Raw genomic sequence first — 16,553 nt, forward strand, 5'->3', positions numbered from 1 at the left:
CAGCATATTTCCAAGACAGTGCATGCGCACTGCCTAGGCTCAACCTAAAAATAGGGGAGCTCTTTATTAAAAGTAGATGTTGGGAGGTAGCTTGCCACACAACCATGCTTATCATACCTCCTCCTCCTCTTCCGAACCCTCCACACACACACACACATGCTAAACACTCACATTATTCTCGTGCAGAGGGAGCAATATAGCACTACCATTGGCTACCGATTAGACAGCATATTAAAATTAAAAATCACGGCCTATTTTTCAAAGCATTAATGGGATTAGCCCCAGATATTTTAATAGGTCGACTAATCAGAGATGTTCCTTGGAGAACTCTCCACTCTGCCGCTGCCAATTTCTTGGTGGTGCCCAGATTTGGGAAAAAATGGACCAGGGTGGGGGGATTGGGGAGGAGGGAGGCAGATTTTTTACTTTAGCGCCATAGGAATAGAATGCTCCCCCAATAGAGATTCACTGAATTGGGCCCATTCAGAAAGTCTTTAAAGACCCGACATTTTAAAGAGGCTTTTGATAATTAGATACATTTTTAACTCAGTGCTATTCCTTACTGGGTAGCACCAAGAAACCCTCGAGTGTACGTTGCCCTTTACAATTGGTCTATAATATAACATAACATACTTGGAGACTCAAAACATATAGTGTTGGAATGTGCAATAGACAAGTTAAATGTAGGCGCGCGCTGCGGGCGGGACCGGGTGCGGCTTTCATTCGCCATTCCTGGGGGAGGCAGCGAGTACGCGAGTGGGAACCTGAGAAATACATTCAGAGATGGCAGAACACGAGCCCACCACAGAGCAGCTTGCACAGATTGCAGCCGAGAACGAGGATGACGAACATTCTGGTGTTAACTACCGACCACCTGCTCAAAAAAGCATTCAAGAGATTCAGGAGCTCGACTAGGACGATGAGAGCCTACGCAGCCCTGTCAAGTATCACGCATCAGGCGTGATAGTAACGCATTTTTGTGCAGTGATCCGCATCACCGCACGAAAATGCAAAGTCCCGCATTTGTCTTGCCTCCTTGACACCACCACTGGTGTAAAGGGAGTCGATGCCCTGGCCAAACAGTGCACTCCCGAAGAGCACGCAGCCTGGATCGCATGCTGCTCTGGCAGTTTGTGCGATTGTAATAGACACTGTACTGTTCCAAGTCTACTCATTAATGGCAGGTCAGGAGCGTCGCACCCGTGCCGATCTGGTGGCTCATTTCTGCTCTGGCTGTAGCAATGAGTGTTCATAATTATCCCAGCTTCTACGGCCGGCTGGGGGGGGGCGGGGGTACTCACGGCAATCACGTGACATGGTGAGGTCATGTGATTGCAACCAACACTGTATCCATAACTCTCGGAGACCGCGGCAAGGCGAGCTGCGCAGCAGTTTATTTCTTTAGTTTGCCACAGCCTGCCACTCCGCATTCATTATTTTGGTGCCCCCTTAATAATGCGCACTGACGTTCACTCGATGAATCAGCCATGACAAGAGGCATCAGATTATTATTATTAAAGGTCTGAGGCAGCTGAGGTGATGAGCATGCCACCGCTCGCACCACCACCTCGGCCTCTCTGAAGCTCACTCGACCCCTCCAGTGCTAGCTGCTGCTGACCCGCCGTTGTGAGCCTGCTGCCGCCCTGAAGCATTCCAGAGAATACTTTTTGCCAGTGCACTTTCGGCCCGCTGCTCTGTGCAGAATGTGTAGTGTGACATATTCATGATCCCGCCGTATTAGGGGTCAGTGACTCGGGCTGGGCTGCTGTGTTCAGCCGTGAGATCATGTACCAGCCTGCTTCAAATCCAAATAAGTAAGTGCAACTTAAAAAATGTATAACATGTGAACTCGTAAAACTATCAGTGCTCTTAAGAAAATGTAATGTTTGTGAGAGCAGAATAAATTACAGAGGAACACTTGCTCAAAATTTCGGTAGTGGAGTCTGCACCTCAGATACATTCAATACCCCAGCTACCGATGATGTGTGTGCTTTCAAGTGATGAGACCCAATCTGGAACAGTCCTTATCGCCTTCGTTTCTGTTTATCTTTATCCCCCTCTGTAGCAGTAATTGTGTTAGTCTGTACTTGAGGTGAGCAAGTGGCAGGCACATTACGCTGGTTTCGCAATAGATAATCTGACCCTACTACAATAACTCCCTTTGCTGAAATTTACAGAACCCTTCTTTTGTTTGCAGTGGCGCAGCACACACTGTCAATGAGTGGTGCAGATCTGGGTCCATCAGTACGGTCACCTTAGAAGAGCACTAGGTGCTTCAGTTTCTGGTTATTTCCAACAGTTTTAACATCTTCTGAGAGAGTCTCGTTGCTTAATCTCAAATGGGTGCAATTGCTGATATTTATATGTTTGCCCCGTCTTCAATGCTTGATTTTGCTTGCGAGAAAGTGTCACTCACAGTCGTTGAAATGTCACTCATAATTTCACTGGAATTATGAAAATGTCACACATAGCAATCTGAAACCTTGGCAGCTATGCCTACGCAAATACAAAGAGGCTCTTCTGGGTCCTGTGCCAGACACAATAGATCCGAACGCCCCTAATGTGTTGGTGACAAGACTCGTCCTTGTATGCAGTGAAGCTCCAGGTCCATTGGAACTTGACCTTACAGGAGACCTAGAGAGCTTTAAGAAACAGTCATTCTTGCTGAAGGAGGGTGTAGAGAATACAAGATACAAATCTGCTTTAAGGTGCAAAAGGAGATTGTATCCGGTTTGCAGTTTCTGCAGCAGACCTATAGGAAAGGGATTAAAGTGGACAAGACCACAAACATGGTTGGCAGTTACGGGCCACGCCTGGAAGAGTACGAGTACCTGGCCCCCATAGAAGAAGCACCGAAGGACATGTTGGCCCGGAGCAGCTACAACATCAAATCCTGTTTTACAGATGACGACAAAACATACCATCTTTCCTGGGAGTGGAACCTGAACATCTGCAAGGAATGGAAAAACTGAATTTTCCAGCTGCCAACAAGGGGCGAGAGAGTGCAAGAAATGTGTCAGTCCTCCAGGAACCCCTCCCGAACAGGTCCTGATTTTCCCCATCTAGACCCCCATCCCATTTAGTGCCGATATCCTCGGACTCTATTCCAGACCATCCCAAGTGTTGACATTCCTCACAAGTGTTAATGGCGTATGTTATTTTAAGCCCGCCCGCCCCCCCACCTCACCGTTTTCACTCTTCCTAATGCTGTACCAAGCTCAACTGACAAGTAATGCCTATCCTCTGAACCAAACTGCTTACGAGTGCCGACGTCCATCACTCTGAATCCAGTTCCTGCAAAGTACAAATGTATTCCTTCCTCTCCAAGTTCTACCCTTACCACGGTCTGATTTTCCCATCTATTTTCCAAGCTCTACGTTGTCATCCTTGCTAGTGCCTCTCCCAAGCCCTTGGCGCTCAGATTCTTTTCCTTGCTTCCCCTTTCTACAGATGAAAGCAGTAGATTTTTTTCTTCCAGATACCTAATACTTAAAAAAATGATCTACTGGCGGAACCTTCCCTCCCCCAACCTTAAACTATGTCCACCCCTCCGACCCCCGCTACTGATTCTGCTGTGGCTTTGTCCATATGCTGTTTGAGGGATATGCTGAATCCCCTAGGAATTCATCTGGTTTTGAGGTGTTTTAGTCCTAAACCTTTTTGTATTTTGCTTAGCTTCCCACTGATTGTTAATGGGAAGGATTGAGAAGAGTGCACAGCGGCCTTTTTTTCTCTCAAATCGCCTCCAGTCCTTCAATATTGAATACTTATCAGAATATTGTGTTCTGAGGAGCTGCCTCTTCATCTGATTCGTATTTTTTTTTTACTCTTGCACATTACGTAATCTCTGCAGTGTTTCTAGTGATACTGTCTGTTCATCCATTGCTGTTTGTGTTACCGTGTTGCCTTAATTCTGTGCTCCTGGGAAGGGAATTGTGCAAAAAAAATGAAATTGTCTGCATTACTTTTTCTAAATGTCCAGTATTCACAATTGGCCAGTACTATCTGCAAAACTGTCTTAGTGGTGGCTGAAAGACGCATCTCAAAATGGCAATTCCTACAGGGCCTGTAAAGCTCCACTTTTATTAAAAAGGGCCTCTTCGTTGTAGACTGTATAGTTGAGATGAGGAATCTGGGTGCTGGGTGCTCTATGTTAATTGAATCGTAAGTTAACAAGATGGAGGGGGCATAGTTAATTGTTTGATGGCTTTACTGTTTTGTCCTGAAAATGAATCATGGTGCCTCTTCTCTTTTGAGGGGGGCAGTATTTAGACTACCAATGCTTATTAAGTCCATATCTGACATGGTGGCTTGTAGGGATCATTGGCGTAATCCTTTCTGAGAAATTGTGGGATAACCTTGTCCTGGTGCCTCACACCAATGTTGCCTTGGTGTGAACTCCTAGTCTGTTTTACAGCTGAGCTTGAGGACTGTGTTTTTAGGTCGAGGGACCGTAGGCTGGCTTGCCAGCCGGAAGTCCGGACAATTAACCGCTACCGCGCTACCGCGTTTTCCCGCTGTGCGCTGATTTTTAAAAATCGCGCTGTTTCTGACAAAGCCAGCTCGTCATCCGCGTAGCGCAGGTAACGCCCATGACAAGCTGGCTTTGTCATTAGCGTCAAAGGGGTTAATGTGTCTTAGTGTGGCAGCTTAACCCGCCTCTCTCCTCGTCTCTCCTCCATTGGCTGGCTTCCTAAACGGAGGCCAGCCATTGGAGGAGAGAGGCGTCCCTCGAATGAAGCTCCGTCTCTTTCAGATTCGGGGGCGTACATTTTGCTGTTCTTTCGCCAGTGACGTCACCCGTCACTCAAAACAACAAATACATGCCCCCCGAATCCGAAAATGGTCGGAAGCTTGCGGCCGCCATTTTTTTTCTCGGCTGCCGGTGAGGATCATCTTGGTCTTGTTTTACTTGTTATCTTATATGGTTGCTCGACTGATGAGGAACGTTGGGTTTCTCGGTCCTTGTAATTTTAATTTGACCGCGTAAGGTTAACTGTGGCGTGTATTATGGCCATGTGGTTACTGTGACCTGCTTGTTAACTTATGATTGTGTTGAGGTCTTTGTTTGATCTCCGCGGGTCCCCCATTCTGATCGATGCGATTTTGTCTTAACTGTGGCGTGTATTATGGCCATGTGGTTACTGTGACCTGCTTGTTAACTTATGATTGTGTTGAGGTCTTTGTTTGATCTCCGCGGGTCCCCCGTTCTGATCGATGCGATTCTGTCTGCCACTTGGATCGCTACTTTGATCTGCTCAATTATCTGGGTGGATTCGCATTGGAGGCAGCCTTTATGATTTGTTGGGGTTTTGATTCTTTTTTTATTTTTATTTGATGGTTCGATTATTTATTAATTTTGCTTGGGAGGAATTTTGGGGCACATTTGAAGGTCCGGAGGTTTCGTCCATCATCATATTTGCATTGGGTGACTTGGTCGTTCTAGTTATAGAACGCCACTAACTTTAGTCCGCCCTCTATGCCGCCGGATGGACGTAGGTGACGTCACTGCGAACATCCTTTTGTACGTCCGGAGGTGTGCTTTCTACGTGTTATGTGGACGTGAACAGATTGAATTCCCGAAGATCTGTGTGGCGTGACGGGGACCCGTTTTGCAGGTATATAAATTGAGGGGCCGCCCGAACTTTTGGTTACGATACTGTACGTTTTTTCAGTGTGTTCTGTGACTATGTTCTGTTAGGAGGGAGTTTCTTTGAACTTTTGCTTTCTGTGATCTTTTGCCAGGAGACATACCCCTGCCCTTGGTATAAGGCGAGAAGTGGACATTTGGTGATTTTCTGAGCCCTGTGAGACTGTGTTGCTCCAGGTATGAACTATGTCCCTCTCCATGGCTCACTCGACGGATGCACATCTCTCTGCGCGCGGACCCGGCAAAACAGCATCAGGAAAGCACGGCCGAGCTCGGCAGGAACTGGGGCTCACACATTGTGGGACCCTGGGCCTCATGCCAACCAACACCAGTCACATGGGTGGGACGGGAGGGGAGCCGGGCGGGAAAGACAAGGGAACCACGGAGCCTGTGCCAGGCACCGTCACACCTCAGGACAGGCAGGCTCGCGTCTCAGGCGAGATGCGTGGGAGTTGGTAGGATAGTTGCCGATAGCCGTACCGAGGCGCTCCAGAGGGCTGTGCTTGCTCCCCTGCCCCCTGACTGTGCTTGCTCCCCTGCCCCCTGGCTGTGCTTGCTCCCCTGCCCCCTGGCTGTGTTTGCTCCCCTGCCCCCTGGCTGTGTTTGCTCCCCTGCCCCCTGGCTGTGTTTGCTCCCCTGCCCCCTGGCTGTGTTTGCTCCCCTGCCCCCGTTTATGTAAATAGAAAAGAGGGTGGGTGCAAGGACACATCCCTGTCTCACCCCCTTCTCCACCGGGAATTTTTCAGTAGTCCGACCTGCCGAGTCCCACCTGACTTGGGCATAGTTACCAGTATGTAGTTTAACCACAAGAGCCAAAAGCTCAAGTGGCAAGCCCAGTTTCAGAAGAGTAGACCACAACTATGGACGCGGAACCAAGTCGAACGCTGACTTCAAGTCAACAAAGGCAGCAGGGTAACAATTCGCCAATATACAAAAATTAATTCTAAAACCTGATCCACAGTGCTGATTGATTGCTGAAACCCTGCTTGTAGGTTAGAGAGGATGTTAAAATCCTCCATCCATTCCTGGATTCTGCCTAACACCACCCTGGCAATAACTTTTTGAATACAGTCAATCAGGCTTATGGGCCTGTAATTGCCAGGGTTTGATCGATCTCCTTTTTTAAAAACAGGTAAAATTACCGCTCCTGCCCACGTGCTGGGCAGAGATGCTCCTTTGGCAATAGCATTTAATAACAATTGTATATACAATGCCCAAGAATCAACATCTTGAAGAAATAAATCAGCGGGGATACAATCAAGCCCCGGAGCTCTACCTCTCGGAACCAGGAGGAGAGCATTTTCTACTTCCTTTTTAGTAAAGTATATTGCAGGAACAGAGGATGGCATCACAAAATTCTCTTGATCTGTCGGACTACATGCAAACTGGCCCTTAAAGTGGAGAACCCATTGACCGGGCGCCATGTAATTAGTTGGAATATTACTCTGGTCCCCATTCCCCCACTCCACTAAGTGTCAGAACGCGGTCATATCTCTGCCCATACAAGACTTAGGCAGATCCCTCCAGTGGTCTTCATCCCAGTCCCTCTTGGCCTGAGATTGAACAACCTTATAGGCCATCCTTTTCTCTCTTATCATAGCACCATCCTTACTTTTTATGGCAGCAGCTAACAATGTATAAGCAGTACGACAAGCAGAGTTGTACCAAAGAGCAGCCTTCTGGGCAGTGGGAGTATACGATTGTTTGGATCTAGCAATAAAAAAACTTTTGAGACTGTTAAAAAGATTTTCGTGGATCAGTGCGGCAATAACAGGGAGGGAACCATGCATTTTGTTGTCCTGTAGAGTGGGTATAGCTTCAGCTAACATGGTGCTCATCTGATTCAGTTGGTCGACCTTGCTTGACAAATTGGACCATTTAAGCCGGCGAGTGTCGTTTGTTGAAAATGCTTCTATAGAATCTACCTGTGGTTCCAAGATTTCACCAAAGTTAAGGTTCCTCAGTTAGATAGAAAGGAGCAAAGGATTGTGGTAACTTTCCAGACGTGAAAGAACCTTCATATCTATCAAAAAAATCCAGAGCTCCTTAGATAGGAGAAAATAGTCTATACGACTATTACGCAGGTCACTAACATACGTGGGCAACCCCTTTTTGTCTGATATGGAACGGCCGTTGGCTCTCATACCATTTTCCAAGCACAGAACTTTTAGTTGAAGTGCTGCGCCGGACCATCTCTTAATTGGCTGAAGGTCAAGTGGGGGGATTGACCACTTGTCGTCCTCCTCTACAGTTAAAAACATGTCGTGAAAATCCAGGGGTTCAAAAGTACTATTAAAATCACCGGCCATTATTATGTGATTTTCACCTCCGTGGTTGGTTAAAAAATTGTCAAGCAACACTATAGTATTAGAGGCCTTCCCTCCTTGCTGGCCCCTAGAGTAGACATTAATTAAAAGAAAGTCGGGAAATATACACTTGCTTACCCTAATGATAAGGATATCCTGAGAATCAATATATATCTCTTCCAGCTTACAGTTTAAACTTTGCCTGACCCAGGTTGTTAAACCTCCTTTGGGGCGACCCCGTTCTCCCTGTTCCGCATTTTTGCGAAAATTAATATAGCCAGGACGAAATACCTGATCTACCGCCCAGGTCTCTTGGAAAGACAAAATATCAAACTCCTCAATGAAAGAGGACCATTCACTTGAAACTGTTTTGTTTACCAGTCCCGCTATGTTCCAAGAACCAATCTTTAGGCCTACAGATTGGGTCATAGTATCAGTGATATTTTCATGGGGGCTTGGATTACTCTTATGCAGAGAGAAGTCCACCACCTGTGGGATGTAGTTCACAATAGGAGGCATACCACAATCTGGTGCCATACATGAATTGGGCTGATCTGGGTTGCTGCTATGAGCTTGACCTCGGGTGTCACTTGTATGAAGTTGATCATTCTGGATAAGTGACATTACCAAAGGGCCCCTACTCACAGAAACTACTGGTAAAGGTGTCATAGCGGAGCCTACAGGATTGCCCAGTCAATCTATATTTTCCAAACCTGAGAGTAGATTAAAGGTGTTATTGGTGGGTACATTGTATTCGTAAGGGCCCTTGCCGGCACGAGAGGCTTGAGAGTCACCCATTGCAGGCGGCAAAATTGGATTTTTCCTATAAAAAAACCGAGGGGTAGGATGCTAATATCGACCTCGCTGAAAAGCCTAGACCCTGCCCTGTCAAGAATAGTTTTCGCTAATTGGGGAGAACCAAAGTTCAACACCACACAGTCACCTCTACAAGCTTTAGGTGACCTTCCAATCCAAGGGATCCTGCGAATCATTTTGAACTCCTGAAATAAATGGCTGTCCAGCCCAGTTTTGTTGTTTAAATAAAACAGTGTCTTGTTTCTTAACGATGCCCAGTGTTCCTCCTTATCTGTTAATAATCAGGGAACATTTGTTAGTATTACAGTATAGGGTGTGGCTTCTGGCAATAAATTAAAATGGTCATTAAAGTCAGCCAAACCACCCCAGGCATTTCCTTTAATTGGTTCCACTATTCTTTCCCCCCGGGGGGACAACATTTGAAAAACTGGGAGATGAGATGCAACAATCCTTGGACGATGCTAGCACACCTGTTTTTGGACCGGGGCCTGGATCAGTGGCTGATGGGATTGCTGCAGACAGTACAGTATCACTAAGAGCTCTAGAACCCCTAATTACTTGGTTGGGAGGGATGGGTTTGGGTAAGGATAAACCTCTCTCAATTTTGTCCAATCTCTGCTCTATTTTGGACAACTGCGTTAATATTGGTTTGGGCATTGTTGATAGTTTGTCTTCAATTTTCGCCAATATGAGAACTGCAAAATCACTAGACACCCCACAGTCCTGCACAGTGTTCTCAGATGCGTTAGATGTGCGAGATTCTACACTTCCCTGTAATTTCCCTCGCGCCGCACCTCTAGTCTTTGCCACCTTATTAGGATGGTGAATAGTAAATGGTATCCCACCCGCTTTCCTTTTTTTTGATACAGGGGCAGGAGCGGCAGTCTTTCCCTTTCCCTTTGCCTGTGATAAATGTTGGTTACGGGTAAGAATTTTAACTGGGGGTGACGGGAAAAGAATGGACACACTGACAGGGGTTGGGGAATCAACCGGTGAAGCTATAGGTGTCAAGGTACTCTGATGATCCGAGCACTCTGGGGCTGGATTGGAGTTTACCAGGGAGTCCACTATGAGTGCTTCAGAGGAAATGCGACGGGGTTCTCTGCGAGTATGATTTAGTGATTGAGGACAGACGCGGCCCTCGTCAAAAATGCATCTAGTGTACCTGCAACGCCCTGTCCACCCACCCCCTGTCGACTGCCTTTACTCATGGTGGGGGGGGACAAAAACAACATCAACAACAACCACTTCAATATGGCACTAATACAAAAAATATAGTGACACTTGAAAGTCACTAACCAAATAATAGAAGCGTTCAATGTTCGTTGGAAGAGGGGTGGCCCAGCCCAGCCTCCTCCGGACTTCGACGGGCGCGGGACGGGCCCGCCCTTCGCCCGGGCGTGACCGTGCGCGTCCCGCCCTGCGGGAGGCGCCGCGTTCTTTTAAGCGCCTCCGGGCGCTTTGCTCTTACGTTCTTGGTGTGCACGACCTCGGGCGCACTGGATACTGAAGTCCTCGGTCCTCACTCGCGGCGGAACTGGTGGCAATTAGACAGGGCTAGGACAGCACAGAAGCCCCCAACACAAATGCCCCCAACAAGGCAGGTAAGGGCAGGCAGAAAAGTGAAATTTCATCACCAGGTATTGTGACCTCCTTTGTTAAATTCCTTCCTTCCCCCAACTAAGCTGTGCATGCTTTCGAGCTTTAAAATCATGGGTTTCTACACTTGTGAACTGTTCTAGCTCATAGAATCACTTAATGTCCTCGATGATGTTAGGTAGAACTGTTTGCTTACAAACTATCTTTTGTCTTCTGCAGCGATCTACAGAAATCTTGTGAGCCTGGATAAGAAGGTGATCAAAAAGAACTTACTCAAGGCCTTACCAGCAAGCTGGATGAGTGGCTCTGAAGAGGTGTCCTGGCACTTAGATGAATCGCTTCAGCCTCCTAGAGAATGGCTACATGTATTTTGGAACTTCCTTCAGCAGGATGTTGATGTCTTATCACCATTTGAAGGATATCCCCATGTGCCCATGAGCCCAGTGGACCATGGGGCCCAGACTCTCCAGCTGGTAAGGCTGAGGCAGAAATCTTATCTTCTCTTCCTAAACCAAGAAGGACACCGCCTGACAGAAAATATGGTTAAGATATTAGAAACCATTGGCTGCACAGGAATACGCCAATGGGACCCGCAGGTTTGGCACAAGAATCTTTCGGACTATGTTCTTGCACCCACATCCAACAATATCCTAAAGGCCTGTTCAAAAATAGGTGTGGCCACAGTAATCCGAAAACTGACAGCAATGACAGTGGAACAGAAGCTAATGTTCAGTGACTTACTCTCACTGGCAACCAGTTTGAGCATTGAAGAGTGCAAAGTCATGTCTCAGTTGCCCATCTTTAGCAAGATGCGCTCCCTGCAGTCCACGGGGTCGGACCTGGTTCCAGCAAGTAATGCCCAAGCTGTAGATAAATGCACTGTCCCAGCTATTCCCAGTGGTCTTGTGGTACCAGAAACACTACTTACCTGCAGAAGTGAAAATGATCGGAGGCTACTGCAGCAGATGAGGGTTCCCTTTTTCAGTGCTGCTGATGTGGCTACAGCATATCCATCACACAAGTAAAGCAGAAGGCATCATGCTGTGGATCCTGAGGAATGGTGATGTACTGTTCAGTCAGAGTAATGAGCTCAGGAAAATTTGTGAAAGCCTGCCCTTCATACCTTGTAATGGGGAGATGGTCAAGCCATCTGCTCTTTTTGACACCGAAATTGTAACATTTCAGAATTTTTTTGAGTCCTGTAGGTTTCCTCCTAGCAGCTTTCAGGAATCACTAACATTGAAGTCTCTGAGAGTTCTTGAGCTGAAAGATACTATTCAAGACATCTCCCTGGGAGATTGCAGATGAGCTAAACAGAAACCAGGGTATAAAAGATCTTTGGGTTCTAGAGAGGAAGGCAAGAGCACTTGTCAAAGTCTGTAATGATACCCAGGTGCTCTCTAGCTCTGATATCAAAAATATGCAGTCCTTGTGTAGCATGGCGTGGGTACCGTGGATTTCTTCTAATGCTAAGGTAACATTTTCCAAACCTGTAGACATGAGAAATAAGAGACACTCTTCTCTTGTGGAGTTCTCTATGCCCATCACTGATGAATTCAATGAACAAGCAAGTACTAGTCTTGCCTTGAATGAATCACCACCTCCCAAGAGAGTAATAGAAAACCTCACAGCCCTTAGCCTTCATTACCAGACAGTAGATTACTACTCATTGGTCATGAAATTGCACAATATTTACAGCCATGTGCAAGACAACCTAGGTCAGTTCTGGAACGTGTTGGGACAGTATGAGGATTTGGAATGGTGCTGGCTTTCTGCCCCATCTGAGATCCTTATGTCCTATCCAGAAGACTTAGATTTGAGCTCCCAGATCAAGAAGCTGCCCTGTGATTTCCTGGTCTACAAAAGACTCTTCCAGCAGTGTGGAGTTCGTGAGACCATGACCGACGGTGAGATGACTACTATGCTTCAGAAAATTATGAAGGACATACAGGTCAGGAGTTCTGGTTGTGGTACCAATGTTGAATTTGAAAACTAGTTATATCTGTTTTGGACTGGATGAAGAGAAGAGGTCTTCACAGTACAGACGACCTTCCTGTTCCAGTGCATTCAGGGAGAGGAGTGTTTACCTTAAGGCCCTTGACTACTGTCTTATTCTGTGATATGCTGAAGGAACATCTGAACGACCTTGAACATGATCTGGGCTGTAACATTGTTCATGAAGATATCACATTGACCACAGCCCCCTTTTTTGAAGTCCCATTACTCAGCACCAAGATACTGAAGCCAGAGTATTTTGAACCCTGGGGACCGTCCGAACCAATCACGCTCAGAATTAAGAGCATCCTCCAGGAATACAATGAAGAGGTCGATTTCTTCAAGGAGATGATACAGAATGCCGACGATGCAGGTGCCACTATCAGCAACTTCTTACTGGACATGAGACAACATCTTTTATTTCGAAACAGTGTAATAGACCCAGAAATGGCATCTTGCCATGGGCCTGCGTTGTGGTCATATAATAACAGCAAGTAATGAAGACTTCCGTAATATCACACGGGTTGGAGCAGCTACTAAAGAGCTCCAGGTTGAGAAGATTGGAAAATTTGGGCTTGGTTTCGATACAGTGTGTCATGTAACTGATGTGCCATCAATACTCAGTGGCAGCAGAACACTTATGTTTGACCTCAATGCAAATCATCTAATGTGTGAAAGGTGGCCGCAGCAATGTGTGAAAGGTGGCCCGCAGCAAGAGCAGTGAGAGCGGGAAGGCAGGAGAGCAGCAGCGGCGGCTGCAGCGGTAGCGCAGCAGTGCGGCACCTGAGAAGGGGGTTTGGGGAGGGGGCAGCTGACCGTAGGGAGGTCGTCCCCCCCGGGCGGTTTGGGAGGGGCGGGTGTTGTTGGTTAGCAGCCCTACCTGCGGGTTTTTTATAGATTGGGCTTCTTTTCCCTACCAAATGCATAAAGGCTTGCGTCTCCGCCTCCCGGCCACCATTTTAGGCTTGGTGACCTGGTGGCCGGGAGGTGATTGTGTAGGAATTTCTTCGAATTGTATCTGCGTCAGTTTTATAATGGCGTCTGAGGACTACAGAGTGCTTGAAGCCATTAGGCTTCTGAGTGAGGCAGGGCGTCCTGATTTGGAACTTGCCGATGTAGCTGGGCCGTCGCGTCCTCAGCGACAGGCCTCAGCTGGTGTGGCGGCGGTGGTGGCGGCCTGCGTGATGCCTAAACGTCCGAGGCACAAAGCGGTAAGTGACCGGGGCCGCTCTCACACTAGGAAGGCGGCCCTGGGGGGTTAAAGTACAGCGTTCGGTTGTTTGCGGGCAGCGGGGTGGTATGGGCCAAGTTGAGGAGACAGTGCAGCATTCTTTTCACGCTGCGTTTGAGGGGGAGGTGCCGCCGGCGTCTTCTCTTCAGCCGGCGGCTCCTGTCAGAGCCGTGTCAACCCCCGCGCGATGGGGAAAGCAGGGCGTGAAATGCGGAGGTAAGAAGCGCTCTGAGCCTCTGCTTCTGCCTTCGCGCTCGTTGTTCAAGAGCCAGAGTTGGGAGGGGAGGCGGTGACGGTGCACAGCGCGACGGTGACAGAGAATGTGCCGCCTCAGGCAGAATTAATAGCCGGGAAGGGACAGGATGTGGTTATTGTCCCTCCCCTTCGCGAGGCTCAGTCTGTCAGTGTGTTTGTGGGTGAAGAGGGGGGGGGCTGGCTTTCAGACGCCGGTTCACCCTTCTCGTTTAGAGCAGGAGGCAGGCATTGCGGATGACGTTATGCAGGAGATGGGGGAAGGTGTAGTTGGTGGGCATTTTGTGCCTGTCAGCCCACTTTTGTTTTCCCCTCCAGTTTCTATTAGAGGCAAGGTTGTTTCTGTCCATAGTGGCTCAGTGGGTGAGGGTTAGTGGGCACAGGTTGGGTGGTGGGGGTCACGCCTTGGAGTCTCAGGGTCCGGATTTTGGCTTTTTGCCCCCTCCCCTCTCATTTCTTCATCTGGCAGGGCCATTTCGAGGAATTATTTCAGGGTTGTTACTGGTTTGCCTTCTCAGGTAGGGGCTAAGAAGTATGGTGTGATGGCTAGGTCATGGGAGGGGCTTGCCGTTTTTCCCTCATGGGCGGAAGGGGTTCTTGAGGCTAGTGTTGGCAAGAGTGGCATGGGTTTTGGTACATTCAGCAGTTTTGGCGGTAATTTGGATTTTCCAGGTTTGAAGACAGGGGGTCGGGGCAGAAAAAGGGGGGATGACGATTCAGCCCGGCATGAGACAGGGGAGAGGAGTGGTCAGGTGTAAGCATGGGCGTATTTTGCGGATTCACAATCCGCGAATTTGCGGATTTGCATATTTGCAGATTGCGACAATACGCAAAATCCGCGAATCCTCGCGGATTTGCGGATTTTTGGGGGGGGGGGTGTGTTCGCACGGGTTTCTGCAAGTTCGCGAGGGTTTTGTACAATTTCGCAAATTGCGAACTTACTTGTCGGGTCGCCAGTTTTGCGAACTTGTTGTTTCTACGTGCCCAGCCTGTTTGCAAGGCTTTCTTCATCACTGCCACCTTTGTCACCACTGGCACTCTCTTTGGTCACCCATGCCACCCTCTGGCTCACCCATGTCACCCTCTGTGTCATCACAGCACCCTCTGGTTCACCAGTGTACATTATTGGGGCAAAGCAAAGCACTGCCATCCTCTGTCAACACTGGCACTCTGGTTCACCCATGCCACCCTCTGGCTGGCACACCCATGCCACCCTCGGTGTCATCACAACACCCTCTGATTGACCAGTGAGTGTACATTATTGAGGCAAAGCAAAGCACACCTGCTAAGTGCTTTAAGTTATGCAAACCGCAACACCTGCCCTGCCTCAACTGACATTAATGAAGGCTGGCACCTGCTTGTCTGCTCCCTTTCCTTTTTGTTGCATTGTAATTTTTTTTTAACAGGATGCAATGGCATACTTGTAACTATTCTGTGACTGTCAGAGCAGGGTCACACAATAGTTGCAAGTAGGCAACCGGATTCTGGAGGGCCCCTTCAGGAAGCACTACAGGTAAATGGTTACAAATGATGAGCTCGAACTTTTGCACCTGCTCGTTGCTTTTGCTTTTGCAAAACTCGTTTTTCGGTAATTTCGCCCTATTCGCGAGGCGCGGCGTCGTGCGAAATCGATCGTGTAAGCCGCGAACTCGTGCGAGTTACCCCAAGGTTGAGTACGGGCGCCGCCATTTTGTTTGCGTGACGTATTTCCGTTTCCGCCCGCTATGTGTAATCTCGCGCGATGAGCGCCTTGCGAATACAAGTTCGCACGAGTTCGCGAGAGAAATCGCGTGCGAACTTACTTACACGCACGTGTTCGGGCGGCCATCTTGTTTTTCATTCATTCCTATGTGTCTGGGCATGGTGTTTCTATCCTCTGTATATCTCTGCCATCCTTTGCTTGTTTTTTTTTTTTTTTGATCTATTAAACTTTTTTTCTATCCCTCTTGTTTTCTAGGTCTATATTTTTGTGTTTTAGTCTACTTTTGTTTACTTTTCAACTACTTTTTTAAACTTTTATTTCCTTCTTCTCTACTCTTATTCTTTTTCATTTTATCTCCTTACCTGCCCAGAACATGGTGAAGACAGCTGTCAAGCTGCCCAAGACGGGCACCGCAGCCCGTGCCCGGCTCCCGTGTGGCCGCTTGAGGGCGGGAATGGTGGTGCCCAGGGAGATCTTCAGCCCTGAGGAGGTGGGCTCACTGGTTTATTATGTGCAGCGCCGTCTCCCCAGGACCATCGCGGCAGGCGGCAGGATCGCTGCCGGTTATACCAACAGCCAGGAGCGACGGAAGCGGTGGGGGCAGGTGTGCCGGGCCCTTTTTAACATCACGGGGGTCCAGCGCACCTATAATCAGGTGACCCACCGCTGGACCGATATCCTGGACCGGGAGCACGACCTGCTCGACCTGCTGGGAGTGGAGGTCCCCGGGCTTGGTGAATAGTAGTAGCAATTTTTTCATCACTCACTACTCTGTTTTTTCTCCTGCTCTGTGTGTTATATAATATTGCAAATGTTTGCTTTAACTTTTTTACAAAGAGCAATAATGCTGCTGATTACATTGATAGGAGAGGTAAATTAATATTTCAAAATCTTCTGTGCATTTCAGGTGCACTGCTCTCCTTCTCTGTGGCGGTGCCACTGCTTATTTGTTTTCTATTTTGTGTTCATTTATTTGGGCTGAGTAATGTATGAGTGTACTTT

General features: G+C 48.0%; 2 pseudogenes; both read left to right on the forward strand.

Moving 5' to 3' along the window:
- The first annotated feature begins 704 nt into the window (after positions 1–704).
- LOC144767492 (rho GDP-dissociation inhibitor 1-like) lies at positions 705–3,007 on the forward strand (annotated as a pseudogene).
- Positions 3,008–9,460: 6,453 nt separating this feature from the next.
- Positions 9,461–16,553, forward strand: part of LOC144769549 (sacsin-like) — a 39,038-nt pseudogene continuing 31,945 nt past the window's right edge.

The sequence above is a fragment of the Lissotriton helveticus genome, chromosome 7 (assembly GCF_964261635.1).
Source record: "Lissotriton helveticus chromosome 7, aLisHel1.1, whole genome shotgun sequence".
NCBI lineage: Eukaryota > Metazoa > Chordata > Amphibia > Caudata > Salamandridae > Lissotriton > Lissotriton helveticus.